The sequence below is a fragment of the Carassius carassius genome, chromosome 2, assembly GCF_963082965.1.
Source record: "Carassius carassius chromosome 2, fCarCar2.1, whole genome shotgun sequence".
NCBI lineage: Eukaryota > Metazoa > Chordata > Actinopteri > Cypriniformes > Cyprinidae > Carassius > Carassius carassius.
This window is the reverse complement of record NC_081756.1, coordinates 50339580-50358813: the sequence shown is the minus strand read 5'-3', so window position 1 is coordinate 50358813 and position 19234 is coordinate 50339580. Positions and strand designations below refer to the sequence as shown.

Sequence of the window (19234 nt, the reverse complement as noted above, 5' to 3'; positions counted from 1 at the left end):
ATTCTGTATCTGTGGCCACCATGAGCCATGGAGCATGAAATGAAGCAAGCCACTAAATGTGTGAGAGAAACAGACGAGGATAAATGTGTGTTTGTGTCTCTCAGATGAGCTTCATCTCATTAGATGCTTCTAATGCTGCGGCGCTTTACATGAGAGACAAGGGGACGGATATGAACACAATGCATCGGGAAATCATCTGCATAACTTCCTGTTACAAATGAGCAGAAAACACATACTCTATAATTGGCCACAAACAGTCGTGCAGACCTACAGCTGATGAACGTTTGGTCAAACATTGTTTCTTCTTGCACTGGTCAATTTTGAGATTCTGGGCTATTTGGATGTTGTTCCAGACAAGTGAAAACATCCAACACACATTTACATGTTTATTTGATTGCACATAGTCTATTTCCATCTACAGATTTCAATTCCAGTCCATATCTTTAAGAATTTGTTCCCTCTTTATTTGTTATTTTTTTTTACGTACCAAACATTACAGATGAATTTCTATCTAGAATTGGTATGGAGTTCATGTATAAATCTTTGTGAATGATATAACATTTTATTCCTAAAAAAGCATGTATTTATGGAGCAATAAAAAGAGAAATCCTAAATCCTCTGTAAAAACTCAGAAGATGGTGATAATCATTTGAAATATAATAATAAATACGTCATGTATATGTGCCACACTTCCCTGCCAGCAGGTGGCGCTATAACCATAATTGAATATTGGCTTTTAGATGTGTTCAGGTTGGGTCTTTTATCAAACGTGAAGTTTGGGGCATTTTCTCACTTTTGAGAAAAATCTAATTCAAACGGATATCGAATATCATGCAATGTAATCGAATATATTCGAATATCTACGTGCCCCATCCCCCACCCCCACCCAGCGCATAAAAAAAAAAAACACAAAAAAAACCCCACCGTAGCCTAATGGAGATTCATTCACAAATGTATTAACAGTGAGTCATAAACAGGACTATCTGGATTATTATTTTTTTTTTACTTAATGTTTGAAACAGCGGGTTATCAACTTAGAATATCAACTTATATGAAGTGCCACTATGCATATCCCACAACATTAGGCTAAATGAAAAAAGAAAAAAAAAACGATTCAGAACAGACAAACAATAACGTGACAACTTAAACAGCAGCAGGAGAAAGGCATATAGCCTAACCTAATTCATTTCTTAATATTGTTTGCAAGAAACACCAGTCTATCAACTTGATCTGGATTAAGAACACACGTTCGGAGCGCACAGATGTGCCTGGCTGCTACAAAGGCGTCATGCCTCAGACTAAAAGGCTTCAGGCATCGGACAAAACGGCATCGCGCCACTGACTGAAAAGCTTCAGGTCTCAGGAAAAACGACATCAGGTGTCGGGTTTCAGTTGTCATACAATTAGGCATCAGACGAAACTGACTCAGAAAAAAAGGCAATGGACGAAACAGACTCAGGTGGAGTATCGTGTTCTAGTAAAACCATGGTTATTTTTCGTAAGGGTAATTTTACTACTACGCCAAAATAAAAGCTCGCTGGTTGCAATATGGCTAACTAACTTTTTAAACGTGCATACATGACTCTCGAAATGCATGTTCTCTTCCCTATATAACTTAGTGTAAAATTTGAATAAAACTGTTAATATATAATATATCAGACACTGCTTACCTCCTTTTGGCATCAATCAACCATTATACACCACTTCCTCTGAACGGCGTGCGTGTGACGTCCCATGACTGAGGTCTGAGGATGTCCTAAAATGTACACTGTAAGCTAGCTATTATTCGCTTGATTTGGTCATGGGCCTACGCTACAATACGTCTAGAGTGCCCTCTACTGGATAAGATGGCAAAGAATAAAAAATAAATTAAAAATAACGGTCTATTCATAGACTGTAAAAAATGCGCTACACATGGCATTTTAAAAAACGGATATTTTATTTATAGTTTGATTACGGATATTTCACATCATGTTCGAATGCATATTCAGATATCGAATAAAAAGTGACAGCCCTATTGTCCACTAGGTACAGTACCTGGTACTTTAAGCACCACCTCGATTGAGGTTTCAAGTGTACCATTACCAAAAAACATGTCACACTATAACAACATGTGAAGAATCCCGCCCACTCTAAAGTGATACTAAACTGCAGTTGAAATGCAAACCGTGCTGTAAGACACTGAGCAGTTAGTCCGCTCTTCTTCCAGTGTCTTCCATCGTTCTAAATATTGTAGAAACTTGATTTTCTGAAAAGTTGCTTTGCAATGATTTATATCGTAAAAAGCGCTATGCAAATAAACTTGAACTGAATAGTTCGGTAGCTATAGTGGGTTTCTTGACCATAACTTTGTCACCAAGGATTTTCAGTTGGGTTTAGATCTCTGGGCCAGCCATTTCTTTATTGCAGTGTTGTTATCTGCAAGGAACTGCTTTACCGGGTTGGAATGGCTTCTACAGTAAAAGCAGGCTGATTGGGAGACGCTTGCAGGGAAGGAACTGCATGTTGCTGAAGCAGGTTCTGATAAACACTGCATTCACTGAAATGTTTCAGTTTCCTGCTGCAGAAAACACCCCGCAAACCATTCCACCTTTCACTGACTTCTTTATGCCCTCAGGCTTCAGTCTTTCCCCAGTTTGACGCCAAACAAAATGTTTCCCGTCGGACCCAAATAAATTAAACTGAAGTGAACTTTGGACCAGTTCTCCTCTCTCCACACAACATGCTCCTCAGCAAAGGTGAGTCTAGCCTTTTGATTCTCTCTGCTGATGAGCGGCTTCATCACTGCAGAGTGTGCCGTGATCTGGTTTAATTACTTGCAAAATGGCGGTGTGAACAGTCAGTCCTAAAAGTTAGATGTGAAACACAAATGTTCAGAGCGATAATCATCTGAACAGCGTCTCAAACAGCCTGGAGTCAGCGGTGTTTCCTGCAGAAGAGACTCTCTGTCCGGCAGAAGCCGAAAGCACTGACACACCAACACATCAGCAGCACAAATTACCACAGACAGAGATTGAGATCATTTGTTAATTACTTTCCTGGTGCTGCAGGGCTCATAATGATAAATCAACTCAACTAGATGTTCAGAAGTGCAGCGTGAACCAATCGAAGATACATCTGTCCACCTGGCTCGCTGTCGTTCTGACCGAAGCGTTCGTAATCGTGTTCGCTTCGTGGACGGCTTCAGTCATGGTTTTCTTTCACAGAGTAAGGTCTTTAAATATGTCTAATTAAAATATGTCTAATTATCAATAAATTTTAGGAGCTGCTATACCTTTAGAACTAAGTGTCATGAAAGCAGCTGTATCTTAAACTCACTATCAAGAGATTTGAGAACAAATGCTGGCTTGTTATCAAAACTTATATTTTTCCCTGAAAATTCTTACAATATTCTTACAATAAATAAATCAGTGAAACGGTATACAATATGTCAGTTATTTATTATTATTAATGATCACTTGTTTTAATGACCAAAAACATTAATAATAATAATAATAATATTAGTAGTAGTAGTAGTAGTGGTACGTTATATACTGCAGTTATATTGAAAGGGGGTAAAAAAAAAAAAAAAAAAAAAAAAAAAAAAAAACTTTTCATATTACATAAGTCAAATGGAGATTTGAAAGCATGGCTAATAACCACAATAAATGAATGTCTGTGATGTTTGCTTCACACATCTGAACTGAAAGTCAAAATGAACCTCTGTTTATTATGTTATAATCTGCCATATGTCTAAATGAATCAGGACATTAAATGGAAAAAAGCAGAATGATTTTGATTTGATCATGCATTAACCAGTTAAAAAAAATGGGCCGAGTAAATATGGTCTACTATGATTTCACATTGGCTTTGTTTCACATTTGCACATCTTCAGGAATACTGTACAGCAATAGAAGCGTTCTTACATAAGCTAATGGAGCCGTGTGTTGTCAGTGCAATAAAAGACACTCGAGAGAGAAACGAAGAAATGAAGGCCATGTCTTACATATGGATCAGTCCTGCTGGGCACCCGGCCGATCCATTAGTGATTACATCCCCTTCATGAGACACATCATGCTTCGACACCATTAGACCCAGAAAAAGCATTCGGCTGCAATGCAGTATTTCTGGAATGATCTTGAGATGTTGGGCTCCTCTCGTAGCTTTCTCGAGTGATTGAAGAGTTCATGGTGATGCTGACATGTGAGCCATTACAGACATTTTCTTTAGTGTTTGTCTTTTGATGTCCAGCTTCTTGCATCATTGAGTGTGAACCAGGTTGTGGGTTTCACGATTTATTTTAATGTTTAACAAATCTATGAAGAATGTGGAAGATGAAAGAAAATGTGGGAATATAAGAGCTGTTATGTTCTGTTGAAGTTGATGGATTAGTTTGTACTAAGTGAACGGAGTACTTTTGTATAGACTCCAGAGAGCCATGACTGAAGCGGGATCGTTTTAGAAAGGCATTGTGGGAAATGAGCTGGTAGAGCAGAGGGGTCAGAGGTCGACACTCAGCAAGCAGCGGATTACGTGACACAACAGAAACACACAGACCTTCTCTGAAGGTTCATTCTGCAGTTCTGCATCTGAGAGTATGACGCACAGGTCAAACCAAGAGTACAAAACACACACTTACAGTCGCAAACGCAGAAATATGCTGTATTAGTGCTGCTGCTAAGAATTTAAGTCACTGTCATTATTTGTAGTGCAAACACATCTGCTTTCTATGTGAAATTCTTATAAATTGTGCCGTATTAACAAAACTCAGCAGCACTGTTTGCCTGCTGCAGTTAACAGTGTGCCAATGGAAAGCAGAAGAAACCTTTTTGTGTGCAGTAATTTATCAAATGCTATGTTCATCGTTATTTTCTCGTGGCTAGTTCTTTCCAAGTGGTTCTGCGGTGTGAGGTTGTAAAACGATCATGTATGATACCGATGAAACACTCGGCCAGATTACTGTACGTCCCACTACAGGTCAACTCTCAAGTCCAGAGACGATCAAAACTAATTCACACAGTCATCTTTATTCATTTGTCTGTTCACTGCTAATGGGACAACAGAACAGAAAACAGCTAATTTAATGTTGGCGGTTCTGAATTAGCATGAGGTATTGATGAAAACACGGAATCTCACATTTCCCTTGAAGCTGGGAAACGTATTAGACTTCCTTGAAAATAACAAAATAAATATATCCTGGAGGAACAGTGACTGCGTGCATAAACAGACGAGTGCGTGTGGCTTTTTGGGCAGGTGTAATATTCTTCTAAATGACTTTCGGCCCATCTGCACCAGGCACTGATGAATAGATCTGTCGAATGCAGGGTATTGTGGGTAAATGCATGTGCTGCTATACAGGCCACTCAACAAACTCAATCTGGAACAAACTAACTCCATGCCAGCCACTGATCTGGTGTGAAGTCCCATCTGAACAAAACTCAGCACTGCTCAGAATCCTGTTTTATAGTCTCGGTTGGGCTGTAATTCAGCATTAAATCTTCATTTAGGGGCAAATGGGAAATGGAATTTTTTATAACAAGAAAGATCTGCGGCTGCAGTGGTGTGATTTTGTAATTGCGTATGGTTTGCTAGCGGTTTACTGTCCGAGCATCACAAGAATATTGTTTACACACATGAGCAGCTGATTGCTACTGTACCGGACTCACCGGCTCGAGGCCATCAGTCCTGGAGGAAGAAACGGCAAGATTACAGTGATTTGCCATGGAGGGCAAAGACGGACAAGCTGTGAGTGCTGGTTAGCCAGTGTCGCGAGAGCTCAGTATCAGGTGCTTTACTGAGACACGGCTGCAGGGACATACAATCAGCAGCTTTCAAATAGTGCTACGACCAGCACTGAGAGGAAAGCAAGAGAACTCCTCACATTATTATTAATAGGGAATGTCTGAACAAACACTGAAATGATTGCTTCTGAAGTATGTTCTTTTTATCTGCTTTGGGATGACGTCCTGCATCTCAGTGACCGTTTACTCTCCACTTACAGCGGGATGCAGCTTTGTGATGTCACGCAGCGACAGACATGACGATTCAGTACATAGCTCAGTTTAGATGTCATGGTTCGGTACAGCAGGGGGAAAAACTATTATTATTATTATTATTAATTTTTAAACTAGTTTACTTAAATAGCTTTTTCTTAAAAGTGGTCTTATGATGTTGCTAAAATAATTAATAATTAATGTGTTGTAATGTGTTGCAATGAAATGTGTTTATGTGGTTTAATAAAAAAAATTAAAAAAACATTTTCCATATACTGTACATGATCATTTCCTTCTGAAACGCGATGATTTTAACAAAGCTCTTCGTCCTGAGAAGCAAGGTGTGCTCTGATTGGCCAGCTATCCGGTGCATTGTGATTGGCTGATTGCCTCGAGCGTGTGATGGAAATGTTAAGCCCCTTATACTCGCGTCTGAATCATCAGTGGCAAATCCTTTAAATATGAAAACACACTTCGACTGTGAGTCAGAAGCACCAGACTGTCCTTGCAAAGCTGGAACTACCCAACTTTATAGAAACGTACTTCTCATCGTAGGCTACTCTCACAGGAAACAGTCCTCATCCTTCGTAAAATGCGCTGCACATATCTGAATATTTGGGATGAACTGTTCTGGAACAATGTTGTAAATGCAACTTTACCACTGATTTCTATTTGTGTCCTCCTTTGGAGAACAAAGAAGTTTCACTTTCACGACGAAACACACAGCGACTCCACGGCATGGCGCCGGCGGCAACATCGAGAATAAAAGTTACGCCTTCATTCTTTACGTGAACATTTGGAGACGCGAACCGATTCAAACGATTCAGTTCGATTTGATGAACTGGTTCAAAAAGATCCGGTTACATCGAATGATTCGTTCGTGAACCGGATATCACAAACTGCAGTGTTTTGAACTCTCTCACAACAGACACGGAAGAGAAGACAATGCTGAATAAAGTCGTAGTTTTTGCTATTTTTGGACCAAAATGTATTTTCGATGCTTCAAACCATTCTAACTGACCCTCTGATGTCACATGGACTACTTTGAGGATGTTTTTCTTACCTTTCTGGACATGGACAGTAGACCGTACACACAGCTTCAATGGAGGGACTGAGAGCTCTCGGACTAAATCTAAAATATCTTAAACTGTGTTCAGAAGATAAACGGAGATCTCACGGGTTTGGAACGACATGAGGATGAGTTATTAATGACATCATTTAGATTTTTGGGTGAACTATCCCTTTAACTTTAATAAAGAATATCTCTTTGGATTTGAGACTTTAGTCTTTGCAACTTTACAGATCTTCTTTATGCACCAAGAACATTTTAAATTGAGTCATAAGACCCCTTAAAAAAAAAAAAAAACAGTTTCTTAGGTATAAAAAAAATCTACCTCAGCTCATGCTCTAAACTACAGGGGATCCTTTTCTATTAGGTTACAGTTAACTGAGCCTAAACTTAAATCTAATTACTACTTTTTTAACAAGCAACAAGTACACAAACAAATTGCAGTTTTTAAGTTTGCCTCTCATAACTAGTTTCATAACAGATTTATTTAAACATGAATGCTCTTTAGACTTCATTTATATCCACAAATGCCCCTGACCTGGATGATGTCATCACTGAATCAACGATGAACTATGACATCTGCCCCATTGGTGTGTTAGATGAGTGGAGTGCTTCCTCGTCGCTTTCAGCTCTGGAGACTACAGACGAGTGTAGATCAGTCACACAATGAGAAGACTAGGCCTGCGTTCGACCAAGTATGAAGTGAAAAACACTGGTTTCAAAGTTTACACTGGGGTGAGCTCAGACCCAAATCAAACACACCTGCTTGCAATTTCCAAGCAAACAAAGACTTTTATAAAAAATTTGACGTGTGTTTGATCAAATTGCTGCTCATCCCTTGTTTACACTTATTTAGATAAACTAGTTCTCCGTTACTTGAACTATGGGAAAATTAATGCACACATTTATGCAAAGACCTAACATATAGAGAGAAAAGGACACCGTGAAGATCCTGGCACAGCCCTAATGCAGACCTGGAACACGCTACTCTTGGTTTTCCACCTGGTCTGGCAGCTGTGTGAGGATCATGTGCTTTCAGTGCCCTCCATCATGCTTGGGTCACGACGACCTCTGTGTGTCTGTCCTCCATGCACTTCTGACCTCATCCTAACCGCTTGCAGACCCAGCATCACTGATCATCGGCAGGCATACTGCATTATTTACAACAAGGGAAGTTCATGGATGACTTTGATGAACATGAGAACATGAGGCAGAATAAAGAACAACTGTTAATGGCCTGGATTTGGCCAGCAATACCACGGTAATGAATAAGAATGAGCAGACCCAAGTCCTGTCTGTCTGTCTATCTCTCTCTCTCTCTCTCCATTCTCATGTATAGTGCTCAGTCAGCAGGAAAGTGCCTGTTCTCTCTCCCCTGATCTGTCGTTCGCTCTGGGTCCCGGTCGACTCTGTTCTGCTCCAGAAATCCATTAGAATCCATTAGAATCTCTGTCTCAGCACATTGATGCCGGACGAATGAACCGATCACCATAAAAATGTCACGGAGAAAAACACAGGCCTTGTGTTATTTGCATGCGTTTGGAGCACAGCGCAGGATTTATGGAAAGGTCAGCTGCTGAAGGTGAAGGTTTACGAACTGTGAAGGGATGCTCGGTGCTGTTATCACCACGGCGACAGAGAGAGAGAGGGGGGGGGGGGGGCAGAGAGAGAGAGAGAATGATGCTGAAGAGAGAGCTGTGTGCCCTCCTCATATATCTATCTTTCTTTTTATTGTTCTGTCTGTGTTTCTGTCTAAACAGAATAATAGTCAGTTATATTAGAAATGTTAGATGTAGATTCATAGATCCTATGGTGTTTCTATTTGGTTGCTAGGGTGTTGCTATGCGGTTGCTAGGGTACATGGGGTGATTGCTAGGGAACTCCAGAATATTCTGTATCAAATTTAGCATCCAGCATCTATGACATGCTTTTTATTTCCACAGAAATTAATATTGACTCATTTCACATTTTGTGAAATAAAAGAACAGGAAAAAAAAAAAAAAAAAAAAAGCAACAAAAAAAATAAATAAAATAAATAGAAAAACCAAAGGCAGTTGTGCCCGAGGGTTTAAAAGCACATTAGTATGGTTTGAGCCAGTCTGCAGTCATTATAATTAGCTTTATATCAAATCAATACAAATCCATGTTATGTCCTGATTCAGACACGCTGGCAATTGTGTGTGTGTTTTATTGTGTGTGTGTTCTGTCCTCTGGTCTCTCTACTGTTTGTATCCCATAATGCTCCTCTCTCCAGAGAGTGGCACCTAATCAGCTCTATTCTGACGCCACAGTGAGAGACTGATTCTCCTGTCTGATGCTGACACACACACACACACACACACACACACACACACAGTGTGTGATGAAGCTAGAGCTCGTCTGTGTGTCATCAGTACATGCATTCATGTTCATTTAGTGCCAAAAAGCCAAGGATAAGTACGTATTACACCACAGAGGCACGTTTAACATAAAAAAATCTGCCTGTTCTTATTGTTCATGGAAAGACTTCAGCCCCGAACCTACCACGGACATCTGTGTGTGTGTGTGTGTGTGTGTGTGTGTGTGTGTGTGTGTGTCTGTGTGTGTGTGAGTGTGTGTGTGTGTTTGTCTGTGTGTGTGTGTGTGTGTGTGTGGATAAACAGCACACTAGAACCTCAAAGCCAATGAGATGAGCAGAAACACACATCTACACCACGGGAGCAATGTTTGCACGTTATTGCATCAGAGACAATAATCAGACAAAATACAACCTCCGCAACAAAACCATGATAAAAGAGAGAAAAACAGGTTCAGCAGAACAGTGAGAGAGACGGACGCTTTCCGGAGAGCAGGAGAGACTGAATTCAGAGAACATTAGGAAAGGACTGACAGTCACAGATGGCGAGGATGAGGACTGGAGAGGGACAGGCTTTCTCAAATCCCCGTCTGATACAGTCCGAGCGTGATCTTACTGCCACCTGCTGGACACACTGCAGAATAGACACTGTTTGGAGGAATTATAAACTCCAGCGTACAGGGACCATGAGGCGGCACTATTACTTCATAAATCTTCCTTGACAAATGCTGTCCTTTCACATACTGTGTGGAAGAGAGCAGCGTGAACATTCTTCTGAACATCTGCGGTTGAGTTTCTACAGGACCAAGAAAGTCACAGGGGTTTGGAGTGATGTGAGGGAGCGCAAACGATGCCAGAATCACCACATTTATCTTTTATGGATGCAACTATTTCAGCACAGGTTTGGTTTTCCACTGATTCTCTCTCTCTCTCTCTCTCTCTCTCTCTCTCTCTCTCTCTGTCTCTCTGTCTCTCTCTCTCTCTGTCTCTCTCTCTCTCTCTCCTGCATTGATAAAGTGTGCACATTTCTTAATGGCAGTCTGTTTCTTATAGTACTCACATGAGCTGATATTGAATACTTGCTTCTTTATTAACGGTCTTATTACCTTATTATATTTAATGATGTCTGCTATGAATGCACATTCATCACTATGCCTTTAAAAGCTGATTATTTCTGAAAATCAAGTAGCTGGTCTTTATCTTTCGGTCATATAAAAGCACATTAGCACACAGAGTCCTCAGGAATAGTGTGTGTGTGTGTGTGTGTGTATGTGTGTTCAGTGGTGTTACACTGACATCTGCTGGAGAAGCTCATGATGACAGCTGCACTACATCTCAACAGGCTTCATTACACGATGTTCATGTAGAGCCCTTATCAAAATGAATGTAATATGCACTTCTTATGAAAATATCAGGGTTAGGCTACGACAGAGCAAAGATCATTAGCTCTATATAATATTAATGACTATTTAATGTGAAAGGTTATTCCTGGGTTTAGAGTCATGACAGAGCAAATATCATTAGCTCAATATTAAAAAAGAAGTCTCTCTCTCTCTGTGTGTGTGTGTGTGTGTGTGTGTGTGTGTGTATTTATTTAAATGTGACATCCACTCCAGAGAAACATTTTAAAGAAAGAAATATGTATTTTATACTTATAAGACGTATACAAATTAAAACTGGGAATTAAAAATTAAAGATATATATACACAGTACAGACCAAAAGTTTGGAAACATTACTATTTCTAATGTTTTTGAAAGAAGTTTCTTCTGCTCATCAAGCCTGCATTTATTTGATCAAAAATACAGGAAAAAAAATGTAATATTGTGATATATTACAATTTAAAATAATGGTTTTTAAATGTATTATACTTTAAATTATCATTTATTTCTGTGATGCAAAGCTGAATTTTTAGGATCATTATCACATGATCCTTCAGAAATCATTCTAATATGATGATTCATTATCAAAGTTGGAAACAGTTCTGCTGCTTAATATGTTTTCAGAACATGTGATACTTTTTTAGGATACTTTGATGAATAAAAAGTAAAGAAAAAAAGAAGCTATGTTTTTAAAATATAAATATTTTGTAATAACAATATACACTACTGGTCAGTAATTTGGGTTCAGTAAAAAAATGTCTTTCTTTTCTTTCAATAAAATCAATACTTTTATTCAGTAAGGATGTGTTAAATTGATAAAAAGTGATAGCAAAGAAAATATATTATTAGAATATATATTACTAGATTTTTTTTTTTTTTGAATAAATGCAGTTCTTTTTAACCTTTTATTGATCAAATATATGAGACAGCGGAACTGTTTCCAACACTCATAATAAATCAGAATATTAGAATGATTTCTAAATGATCATGTGATAGACTGATGTTACATGTGACACTGAAGCTGGAGGAATGATGCTGAAAATTCAGCTTTGCTTCACAGGAATCAATTTTTTTTATAAGTATATTCAAATAGAAAACTATTATTTTAAGTTGTAATAATATTTCACAATATTACTGTTTTTTTCTGTATTTTTGATCAAATAAATGCAGGCTTGATGAGCAGAAAAAACTTAAAAATAGTAATGTTTCCAAACTTTTGGTCTGTACTGTATATATATATATATATATATATATATATATATATATATATATATATATATATTGCACAAAGGATTATTAAAATTTACAAAATTCTAAATATTGACATATACAAATATTACACAAATAATACAAAAAATAAATAAATAAATAAGACCGTGATTGTCACACTTATTTTGAGCGCAGAGTGATGCAGAGTGAACATTTGCTGTAATGATGTCCATTTATTATTAATCATGGAGCTGTGACTGCTTTTAATAAAGAACATTAAAATAAATGTTCTTTTGACATAAGAGGACACTGCAGTATAAAAAGAAAATGCTGTAAGATTCAAAAATCAACGTTTCTCGTTAATCTAAAAACAGCTTATACTGAAGCCAATCTGCCAAAACCACAGGATGTGGAACGTGTCACTTTATGCTGTAATAGTGTGGTTAAGCCCCGCCTCCACAGAAGATCAACTCCTGCTTTTACAGCACCACCTGTTTAGCCCCGCCCACCAATTATACATTGTTGCCTGTTTAGCTCCATCCACAGATTCTACAGCACTGTGCGTTTAGCTCTGCCCACTGATTCTCAGCATGTAGTGTAAATAAGGAGAGGAAAATACTGCTCTACGCAGAAACCAAACAATAAAGATGCTCCGAAGTCAAAATGTTTTTCAGTGCCAAGCTGTGGAAAAACAGTGTTGCATCGCCTTTCTTTTGATCCCAAATTTCAGATTCTGTAGCCCAGGCACATGCACTGCTCTCAGCGAGCGCAAGTTGCACTGAGCCCAAACCAGGAGGCGTTCCGTCAGCCTGTACAGGTTTCGGGGCCAGAGACCGCCCTGGCAATTTATGTAGGACACCACAGACATGTTGTCCGAACGGACTAAGACGTGGTGGCCTTTGATTTGGGGACAAAAACGCGTCAGCGCGTTCTCCACTGCCAACATTTCCAGACAATTGATATGTTGGAGCTTTTCCCGTTCTGACCACAGGCCAAAGGACGGTCTGCCCTCGAGCAGCGCTCCCCATCCCGATGTGGAGCGGTCCGTCGACACCATCTTCACTGTCGAGGAAGTCCCCAGGCTTACACCTGATTGGTAGCACTCGATCTCTGTCCAGGGTTTCAGGGCTGTAATGCAGCCTTGATTGACCTTGAGACGCTGTCGACCAGATATCCACGCTGCGCTCGGTACCCGCGCTTTCAGCCAGAACTGTAGGGGGCGCATGCGGAGCAGGCCCAGCTGCAGAACCGGAGATGCTGAGGCCACGAGACCCAGCATCCTCTGACATTCTCTGAGCGAAACAGTCACGCCGCAGCGGAGAGAATTCGCAGCGCGCTGAGTGCTCAAAGCGCGCTGTGGTGACAGCCGCGCCGTCATGGAACGCGAGTCCAGAGTTAAACCCAAGAACAGTATCGTCTGACTGGGGTTCAGCGAACTCTTCGCCCAGTTGACACTGAGACCGAGTCTCTCGAGGTGATCGAGTAGAACGGCCCTGTGCCCCACGAGCTCCGCCCGTGATTGAGCCAGAATTAGCCAGTCATCCAAATAGTTCAGCACTCGCATGCCTCTGAGTCTGAGAGAAGCGAGCGATGCGTCCATTCACCTCGCAAACGTACGAGGAGCTATGGACAAGCTGAACGGCAGGACTGTAAACTGGTATGCCTGGCCCTCGAAGGCGAATCTCAAATATCGCCTGTGATTTGACGCTATCTGTATTTGGAAATATGCGTCCTTCAGATCTATTGACATGAACCAGTCTCCTCTGCGAATATGCGTGAGGAGCTTCCTGGTCGTAAGCATTCTGAAACTGCGTTTCATCAATGCCCTGTTCAGCTGTCTTAGATCCAGTATGGGCCTGAGACCCCCGTCTCTCTTGGGCACCAGAAAATATCTGCTGTACAGCCCCCCCTCGCTTTGAGCTTGAGACACAGGCTCTATAGCCCCTTTGCCCAACAGTTTTGATATTTCGGCCCGAAGTTGGTGTGCTACTTCTGTTTTTACCGTGGTTTCGACGCGCGCAAAAAAAGCGCGGAGGGCGTCGAGAAAACTGTAGCGAGTAGCCTTTCTTTATAACGCCTAGCACCCAATCCGAAACCCCTGTAAGCGCTGACCATTCATCCGCATGAATGGCTAAGGGCTAGATGCGAAGCACGCTCTGTTGCCTGGGCAACGGCGGCGCTTCGGTGTGCTGCAACATGGGCGTCGCGCCTGTGGCATTTGAGGCGGGGAGCGCGCTGATCACAGCGGGCAGATCGCTCCTCCTCGACCCCGTCTCGGTGCTTAACCGATCGAGGGAGGGCTGAGCGGGTCCCATGGGACTCATGATGTCTGCGAGTAACTGTGGGCTGCAAATGTGCACATTTACTGCTTTTGACTCGCTGTCTGCCTGGGCAGATCGTACGAGCACGGCTTCATTTTTACAGAAACCACGCGCCGTGTGTGACAGTGTTTGTGGGCACTGAGGAGTGGGCACGTTTACTATGTGGTGCGCGTTTTTTTCTTATGCGCGAGTCGATCTTATAGGCGCGAGCCCTGTGTGCAGGGCTGTGCTTATATGCGGAGATGGGCACTGAGGAGTGGGCATCGTCACAACATTTATAGCACCATCGGCCGTGGCCGGAACACCAGAAATAACACTCTTTTCGGGAAATATCTGGGTAGCCGTGATAACGGCTTTTGTGTGCAGGCAAGTGGGCACTCGTGCAGGCTTGCGCATTGCAGAAGACGCTGAGACAGTCACAATTCTTGGAACTGCAACAGCGGCGCGCTTGGGTTAGAGCTCGGCCGCAGCGGAACTCATACACCGGCGCTTTCCTAGCGGTGCTAGGATGCTTTCGGGACTTCTGGCTTTACCGCAATCCTCGAAGAGGCCAGCAGGAGTCAGCGGCGCTTTGAGGAACGCAGCGTGCTCAGACTCCTTGATGTCAGAGAGCGCCAGCCACAAATGCCTCTCAGCCACCGTAGCGGAAGCCATAACCCGTCCCATGGCCTGTGCAGCGGACTTAGTAGCGCGGAGGGAGAGATCCGAAGCGCTCCTCAGATCCGCGAGACAGATCGCTTCAGGCCCCATCTCATCCAGCTTGCGGAGGAGATCGCCCTGGAAGATCTGCAGAGTGGCCATGGTGTGCAGCGCAGAGGCAGCCTGCCCAGCAGCAGAGAAGATCAGTGCGAGCAGCGATGACGTCATGCGGCAGGCTTTGGATGGCAACGCCGCCTTAGTCCGCCGTCCAGCAGATTGCAGGCAAAGGTGCGCTGCAATAGCCTGTTCCACCGGCGGAAGTGACAGGTAGCCTCTGTTCTTAGCATCGTCCAGTGTGGAGAATGCTGGCGAAACAGATGAACGAACTCTCGCCGAGAAAGGAGCGTTCCAAGCTTTCGAAACTTCTTCGTGAAGCTCAGGAAGAAAGGGGGCGTGCTTTGAGCTGGGAGAAAAACACTCATCCGGGAGAAAGCTACCATCCAGCCGGGAACGAGAAGGGGGCGCTGGAGCAGACCACTCGAGGCCGAGGCTCGCCGCGGCCAACGTGAGCACTCGCATCAGCTCCTTATCGATATCCGCCCGTCTGCTGGGCCTCTGAGCAGAGGGCGCGAGATCCACAGAGCTTGCGCAACCTTCACTGGCCGACGCGGCCCTGAGATCCAGTTCCTCCGATGACGCGGCGGCAGACAGCGGACGCTGACCATCGGGAAGCGATGCAGGGAAGGCCGGTGAAGCGGAGGGAACCGGCGAGCTCGGCAGAGCTGGAGGCGGTTCCGGAAGGCGCTGCGAGCAGCGCTTTTTACGGCGCAGCGGATGATGCAGGCTTCGAGAAGAACGCCCGGCGAGTCCTCAGAGTCACCATAGGCATTAACTCGCAATGAGGGCATCTGCCGTCAGCGAGCGCGAGCGCTGCATGGTCCTCACCCAGGCAGGAGACGCAGATGATGTGACGATCTCCTTCGCTGAGCGGGGCTCTGCACGAGCCGCACAAGGGCATCTTTAAAAAGACGCAGCTCTTTTAGAGTATATGTCGCAGAGCGAACTCACACAAGGATATAAGGATATTAAAGGATATAGGCACCGGAAAGCGCAGCAGGAACGGCAGTAGAAGGCGGCGAGGCCAGCAGCTTCCGAATGGCTCGTCCCGCTGATATGCCTCTCAGACGGCGCTTGCTTCCTCCGTGATCCAACGATGCGTGAGCTTCGCTGAAGAGATGAAAAATCAGGTGAGTCAGCCTTTCGAGCTCCTTTTATAGGGTTGGGCCACACCCGTTTCGGCGGGAAGTGGCGTGATGGGCGCGAAGCGTCCTAATTGGTCTGATATTGCATCAGCCTGTGCTCGATAGGTTGTGCACTTGCTGCAGAGCAGCCAATGAGCGAGCGAGCCGTCTCGCCTATGGCTGTATACTGCTGCAAATGCGCTTTACAAAAATTCAAAATTAAGGATAATTTTTTGCTTCAGTATTTCGTGAAAAGAGACTTTTCCCGTAGCGTCTTAGCTAAGACGCAGTATGAGAGAAAAACAAATTCCTCGTATGTGTGAACATACCTGGCAATAAAGCTCATTCTGATTCTGATTCTGATTCTGAGAGAACTCTCGTAAGAGAACACAACTGTTAGCCAATCACAGCAGTCCTACAATACATCATACCTAGTAAAACAGAGCCCTCTGATGAGGGGGTCAAGACCAGACAGAAAATGGCCTATTAATTCTCAATTATGATGTGTTACGATGCAAACTTCTTGATAACATTATAAATGGATCTCAGAGAACAGTACAAAATAATAAAAAGGCAGTTCATGACCCCTTTTAATACACTACAGCTTAAAACAACAGCTGTTGTTGGAAATGATTGTGATGTGTGTTGTGTTTGTTGACTGGACTTACACTCGTTGCCGCCCGCAGGTTCACGTAGGTTCCATCCTCACAACACGCTCCGAGCCAGACCACACCTGACACACACACACACACACACACACACACAGGTTACTGAGAACAGAAACACACAGGTCTCTGCCTGTCAGATCTAGAGCTCTTAGTTTCATCTCTGTAGTTATGTATCGGTTCATTTCTACATTCATTTTTTCATCCGATTCATGTCTATCCTGCTGTGAAAACAGCATATGCTGGTTAGGTATGTTTTGAAGCATGTCATCTGGTTTAAACTGGTCCTTTGCAGGAGCTAGTTGCTAAGGATCTTAAACCAGCCCATGACCGACTGATAACCAGCTTAAACCAGCTGCCAAGCTTCAAAACATACTGTATGATGAGCATGCTTCTAATTTTATATATTAACTTGTGTTAATATGGGTTTTATCAGAATAATTCTGCTGGACTAAGTTCCCAACCCCTCATGCAGTGTATGTCCTGTTTACAGTCATATTTGTGCCACAGACAGTTAATAAATTTACAGTTATTTTGTTTTCTCAAACATCCTTAAACCCAGAGACCAATGTGTGAGAGTGTTATTTATCTACTTATTTTGTTTTTCCCTTAAGTGTAACATTAGTGTAAATGAAGGTGTTGTTGATTTTTTGAATTTATTTTATTTTGGTTTTAAGTGAATAACTGTATGTTAATTATGATATCATAACATAATACATAATATACATGTACTGTATATACAGGTGCATCTCAAAATTAGAATGTTGTGGAAAAGTTCATTTCAGTAATTCAACTCAAATTGTGAAACTTGTGTATTAAATAAATTCACTGCACACAGACTGAAGTAGTTTAAGTCTTTGGTTCTTTTAATTGTGATGATTTTGACTCACATTTAACAAAAACCCACCAGTTCTCAACAAATTAGAAAATGGTGACATGCCAATCAGCTAATCAACTCAAAACACCTGCAAAGGTTTCCTGAGCCTTCAAAATGGTTCACTGGGCTACACAATCATGGGGAAGACCGCTGATCTGACAGTTGTCCAGAAGACAATCATTAACACCCTTCACAAGGAGGGTAAGTCACAAACATTAATTGCCAAAGAAGCTGCTGTTCACAGAGTGCTGTATCCAAGCATGTTAACAGAAAGTTGAGTGGAAGGAAAAAGTCTGGAAGAAAAAGATGCACAACCAACCGAGAGAACCACAGCCTTATGAGGATTGTCAAGCAAAATCAATTCAAGAATTTGAGTGAACTTCACAAGGAATGGATTGAGGCTGGGGTCAAGGCATACAAAAGTGTCAAGTGATTTGGCTACAGTTGTCGTATTGCTCTTGTTAATCCACTCCTGAATCACAGACAACGTCAGAGGCATCTTACCTGGGCTAAGGAGAAGAACTGGACTGTTGCCCAGTTCTTCAAAGTCCTCTTTTCAGATGAGAGCAAGTCTTTATTTCATTTAGAAACCAAGGTCCTAGAGTCTGGAGGAAGGGTGGAGAAGCTCATAGCCCAGTTTCTGAAGTCCAGTGTTCAGTTTCCACAGTCTGTGATGATTTTGGGTGCAATGTCATCTGCTGGTGTTGGTCCATTGTGTTTTTTGAAAACCAAAGTCACTGCACCCATTTACCAAGAAATTTAGGAGCACTTCGTGCTTCCTTCTGCTGATCAGCTTTTTGAAGATGCTGATTTCATTTTCCAGCAGGATTTGGCACCTGTCCACACTGACAAAAGCACCAAAAGTTGGTTAAATGACCATGTGTTGTTGTGCTTGACTGGCCAGCAAACTCACCAGACCTGAACCCCAGAGAGAATCTATGGGCTATTGTCAAGAGGAAGATGAGAAACAAGAGACCAAACAATGCAGATGAGCTGAAGGCCGCTGTCAAAGAAACCTGGGCTTCCAGACCACATCAGCAGTGCCACAAACTGATCACCTCCATGCCACGTTGAACTGAGGCAGTAATTAAAGCAAAAGGAGCCCCTACTGAGTACATGTACAGTAAATTAACATACCTTCCAAAAGGCCAACATGTTTATTTTTTTTTATTTTTTTTTTATATTGGTTTTATGAAGTATTCTAATTTGTTGAAATTATGAATTGGTGGGTTTTTGTTAAATGTGAGCCAAAATTATCACAATTAAATGAACCAAATACTTAAACTACTTCAGTCTGTGTGCACTGAATTTATTTAATACACAATTTGAATTGAATTACTGAAATAAATGAACTTTTCCACAACATTCTAATTTATTGAGATGCACCTGTATAACAGTGTGTGTGCACATTAAGTAGGACACAGAAAGATATTGTTTAGCAGTCTTAAAATTATGTGATATTATTTCATAAACTTACATTATATTTGACCTTATGTGACAAGGAAGGTTTTTATCAGCTTGTAAAT

The 19234-nt window shown here is 42.0% G+C and overlaps 1 protein-coding gene across 47 annotated transcripts in view; it reads right to left on the bottom strand.

Moving 5' to 3' along the window:
* The window catches only part of LOC132111450 (receptor-type tyrosine-protein phosphatase delta-like), a 349673-nt gene that overhangs the window by 208480 nt on the left and 121959 nt on the right, over positions 1-19234 (bottom strand). For all 47 annotated transcript variants that reach the window (XM_059518754.1, XM_059518809.1, XM_059518832.1 and 44 more), the window contains one exon: positions 16835-16899. The gene's annotated coding sequence lies outside the window, so the exon portion shown is untranslated. The remainder of the gene's footprint in view (positions 1-16834; positions 16900-19234) is intronic.